The following is a 5,438-nucleotide window of genomic DNA, read 5'->3' on the forward strand; positions in this document are numbered from 1 at the left end:
TAATGTGCTCCTGGTGATGTATGTCAGTTAACAGGGCTACGTTTTGAATCAGTTGCAGCTTCAGGATAAGTCTTCAGACGTAACACCATATAAAATGCACTGCAGTAGTCCAGACAGTGGTGATGAAGGTATGAGTTACTGGGGCTAGGTTCTTCCACTCCAGGTAGAGCTGCAAATGATCTACCAACCAGGGTTGGGCAAAGACCCACTGCCTATGGCCTCTACCTGCCCAAACAGTAGTAGCCATGATTTTAGGAGGACTCTCAAGCTGTGCTCTGCTCCTTCAGGAGTAGTGCTTCCCTGTCTAGAGGGGCAGACTGGAAGGGCCAAATGGGGCATACTGAGAGCCATGGTGCAGCTCTGTCTTACTTGGGTTCAATTTTAGCCCTTTTTTTGTAAAATCCCATCTGGGCTCTAGCAAGCTCCAGACACTGGGATGGGATGACAGAATCTCCAGCATCACCAGCTGCACAGCTGCATCATCAGTTAATTGATGGTATTTTATGCCAGACCAACAGATGATTACTTCTAATGAGTTCTTGTAAACATTAAATAAATGTCTTTGTAGGAGTATCACAAAGGCAAAATATCATATCTAGAAAGAAGATGCCATGTATCCAGTCTGTAGGTTAGATAATATTTGCAATAAGAAAGGACAAAGAAGTCTAGAATCCATGCCAATTTTAAAACAGCAGAGCATCACTTAAGCCTAACATCCTCTGCTAAAGCTTTCAGTTCCAGGTAGCACAGTTTAACAAGGAAAGCAGTGTATATTCAAAGTTACAAAACCACAAGATTTGCAAGCAAATAACCCTAATACCAATCTTTGGTATTTCCAGCGTGGGCCATACTTTTACCTTATGAATGAATTGGCTCAGCACAAGGCAATTTGATACAGTCAGATGAGCCAACTCTGAGGAGCACATCCAAACCATTTGTATTTTCAACACAAAAATGAGAAGTATCTCTCAAGCATGCATAGCCCTAATATTTAACCAGCTTAATTATAAAAATTGGGTGCTACATTTGCACATGTTATGTAACTTCAGTTTTTGTTGGGTGAAGCCAATTCATTTATGGGTCAGTATATTGTGCAAATTCAGAAGATTAACCTAGGGCATCCATATTTGGGTGCAAAAATGTGGATGACCACTAGACGGTAGCAACACAGAAAACTCTAACTCCTTGCTGCCATTTCAGGGTCATCTGAATTGTTAAATAGTCCTAGTTAATTCAGTGATTTAATTAAGCATAGGCTGTAAAGGACTGTATGACTTTAACAGTCATTTTCCTGCAGATGCTTTAACTTTAAGAAATGAATCTACTGAATCCTGTGAGATTTCTCAAGCAGTGATAGACAGCATTATACAGCACTGCCAATTACTAATGATTAGTCTAAAGCAGATCAAGACAATAAAAAATAACACAGGTGATACTGGATGAGGACAAAAACAGAGTGCATCAGAACAGGACAGTGGACAGTGGACAGCATTTTGGGGAAGATCAAGGGTGAAAGTGTGAACAAAGACAAATAATTTTAATTGTGTTTGATCAGAATCTAATACAAAACAAACGAGCTCTCCTCTAAGGTGATGAGTCTCCTGTGGCCACAACCTTTGTTAAATAGAAAGCAGTTGCTTCACTGTGTATTGTTTTGTTTTTCTGATTAGTGAACAACCCTAGGAAAACAAAAACCTGCATGTAATTACTTATGGACATATTTATCCCTAACTTTAAATGTGAATGTGAAATAACTCAGGAAATGGGAACAATTCTTGAAAAGGTTTTGCCAAGAATTTTGCTTTCAACAAAAATGGAAAAGCAAGTCATTTCAATTTCCATTTTCAACAGCAGTAATATGATCTTGAATGAAATAACTGTGATCTGCTAAATCTGTTCCAACCCAACTAAGTTTGGTGATGTCTGCATCCCATTTTTGTCCTGCCAAGTCACTAAAGAGAATTGGTAATGTTTCATGGAGAGATCGGCTGATCTCCAAGATCAAGAAAGCATATTAGCCATTTATGATGCATGCACTAGCCTATAATCTCTTTAATCTTTCCAGTTTATTTACTCCACTGTAATTTTTCTGCTTGAAGGAGTCTACATATCAGCAAAACATCCCTTGGATCCCTTTGTCTACCTAAACAGGCAGAAAAAACTTTTCATAAAAACAAATAAGTATTCAAAGGAAAAAAGCAGGGATTTATCTTGGCATTTGGGTGCCTTCACCTGCTGATAAGCCCTAGCATGAAAAAGTGATGACCCAACTTAAAATGTACACATATGTAGGTAGTCTTGGAGAACTTGCAAAGATCATTTGGGTTCTTTCCCTGAATCCTCAAAGAAGCTTGGAAAAATCAGGGATGGGAAGATTTCTGCCACCCTTCAGAAGGGCAAAAACATCCATTTCAGCCCCTGGACTTTCCAGGTTAAGACTGAAAATTAGTGTAGGCTATTCCAGGCTTTGTTGTTTATTCGTTTAGTCGCTTCCGACTCTTTGTGACTTCATGGACCAGCCCAGGCCAGATCTTTCTGTCGGTCATCAGCACCCCCAGCTCCCCCAGGGACGGGTCCGTCACCTCTAGAATATCATCCATCCACCTTGCACTTGGTCAGCCCCTCTTCCTTTTGCTCTCCACTATCCCTAGCATCAGCATCTTCTCCAGGGTGTCCTGTCTTCTCATTATGTGGCCAAAGTATTTCAGTTTTGCCTTTAATATCATTCCCTCAAGTGAGCAGTCTGGCTTTATTTCCTGGAGGATGGACTGGATTGATCTTCTTGCAGTCAAAGGCACTCTCAGAATTTTCCTCCAACACCACAGTTCAAAAGCATCGATCTTCCTTCTCTCAGTCTTCCTTATGGTCCAGCTCTCACAGCCATATGTTACTATGGGGAACGCCATTGCTTTAACTATGCAGACCTTTGTTGTCAATGTGATGTCTCTGCTCTTAACTATTTTATCGAGATTGGTCATTGCTCTTCTCCCAAGGATTAAGCGTCTTCTGATTTCCTGACTGCAGTCAGCATCTACAGTAATCTTCACACCTAGAAATACAAAGTCTTTCACTGCCTCTACATTTTCTACCTCTATTTGCCAGTTATCAATCAAGCTGGTTGCCATAATCTTGGTTTTTTTGAGGTTTAGCTGCAAGCCAGCTTTTGCACTTTCTTCTTTCACCTTCATCATAGGGCTCCTCAGTTCCTCTTCGCTTTCAGCCATCAAAGTGGTATCATCTGCATATCTGAGATTGTTAATGTTTCTTCCAGCGATTTTAACTCCAGCCTTGGATTCCTCAAGCCGAGCATGTCGCATGATGTGTTCTGCATACAAGTTGAATAGGTAGGGTGAGAGTATACAGCCCTGCCATACTCCTTTCCCAATCTGAAACCAGTCTGTTGTTCCGTGGTCTGTTCTTACTGTTGCTACTTGGTCGTTATACAGATTCTTCAGGAGGCAGACAAGATGACTTGGTATCCCCATATCACTAAGAACTTGCCACAGTTTGTTATGGTCCACACAGTCAAAGGCTTTAGAATAATCAATAAAACAGAAATAGATGTTTTTCTGAAACTCCCTGGCTTTTTCCATTATCCTGCGGATATTGGCAATTTGGTCCCTAGTTCCTCTGCCTTTTCTAAACCCAGCTTGTACATCTGGCAATTCTCGCTCGCTCCATGAATTGCTGAAGTCTACCTTGCAGGATCTTGAGCATTACCTTACTGGCATGTGAAATGAGTACCACTGTTTGATAGTTTGAACATTCTTTAGTGTTTCCCTTTTTTGGTATGGGGATATAAGTTGATTTTTTCCAGTCTGATGGCCATTCTTGTGTTTTCCAAATTTGCTGGCATATAGCATGCATTACCTTGACAGCATCATCTTGCAAGATTTTGAACAGTTCAGCTGGGATGCCATCGTCTCCTGCTGCCTTGTTATTAGCAATGCTTCTTAAGGCCCATTCAACCTCACTCTTCAAGATGTCTGGCTCTAGCTCACTGACCACACTGTCAAAGCTATCCCCAATATTGTAATCCTTCCAATACAGGTCTTCTGTATATTCTTGCCAACTTTTCTTGATCACTTCTTCTTCTGTTAGGTCCTTGCCATCTTTGTTTTTGATCATACCCATTTTGGCCTGGAATTTACCTCCAATGTTTCTAATTTTCTGGAAGAGGTCTCTTGTCCTTCTTATTCTATTGTCTTCTTCCACTTCCATGCATTGTTTGTTTAAAAATAATTCCTTATCTCTTCTGGCTAACCTCTGGAATTTTGCATTTAATTGGGCACATCTCCCCCTATCACCGTTGCTTTTTACTTTTCTTCTTTCTTGGGCTACTTCTAGTGTCTCAGCAGACAGCCACTTTGCCTTCTTGATTTTCTCTTTCTTTGGGATGTATTTTGTTGCCACCTCCTGAACAATGTTGCGAATTTCTGTCCAGAGTTCTTCCGGGACCCTATCTACTAAGTCCAGTCCCTTAAATCTATTCTTCACTTCCACTGCATATTCCTTAGGAATGTTAGTGAGCTCATATCTAGCTGATCTGTGGGTCTTCCCTAATCTTTTTAGTCTGATCCTAAATTGTGCAAGAAGAAGTTCATGATCGGAACTACAGTCAGCTCCAGGTCTTGTTTTTACCAACTGTATAGATGTCCATGTATAAAGCCGTCTCTTAGGTTGCTGGAAGAGAGTGTTTGTTATGCAGAGTGAGTTGTCTTGGCAAAATTCTATCAGCCTATGTCCTGCTTCGTTTTGTTCTCTCAGGCCATGCTTACCTGTAATTCCAGGTGTCATTTGACTGCCCACCTTAGCAGGAGACCTGTGATGAAAATAACATCTCTTTTAGGCGTGTTGTCCAGTAGTGTAATGATTGCCTACTCTCATAGACTCAGACTCACAAGCAAGGACTTTATGATATCTGATTTATTAAAGAATAGTATGCAAATACAGAGAAAGCTGCGAATGAGTAAAAGCGCACCAAATACAAACTAAAAACCCTCGGCTCAAACATAATCCCTCCCCTCGCCCTGCCGTTGCAAACCCCCCGCCCCCGCCCCAGGTGCTGGTAACTGTTTCTGCTAATGTCCTGGTAAAGGAACCTTGAACACACGAGATAACCCAAACACATTCCAATCCAGCTACTAACATATAACAATCCCACGAGATGGAATCCTCCTCCCCTCCCAGATGAAAAATGCATCAGCCAAATGACATGCGAAATGTTACGATGTATTGGCAACATTGGAACGGTGAACATGACATACTGCCCCCCAAAAAACATTAAGGAGCAGGTTTGTGAGGATAAGCTAGATGAAAGCGGCAAACCAAAAGAGGAGATTGGACATCACGGGCAAAGTGCTTCCAGCGAACAAGGTACTGAAGAGTGCCACGTAGTTGGCGAGAATCAAGGACCTCCTTCACCTCAAAATGTTGCC

The sequence above is a fragment of the Candoia aspera genome, chromosome 12 (genome assembly GCF_035149785.1).
Source record: "Candoia aspera isolate rCanAsp1 chromosome 12, rCanAsp1.hap2, whole genome shotgun sequence".
NCBI lineage: Eukaryota > Metazoa > Chordata > Lepidosauria > Squamata > Boidae > Candoia > Candoia aspera.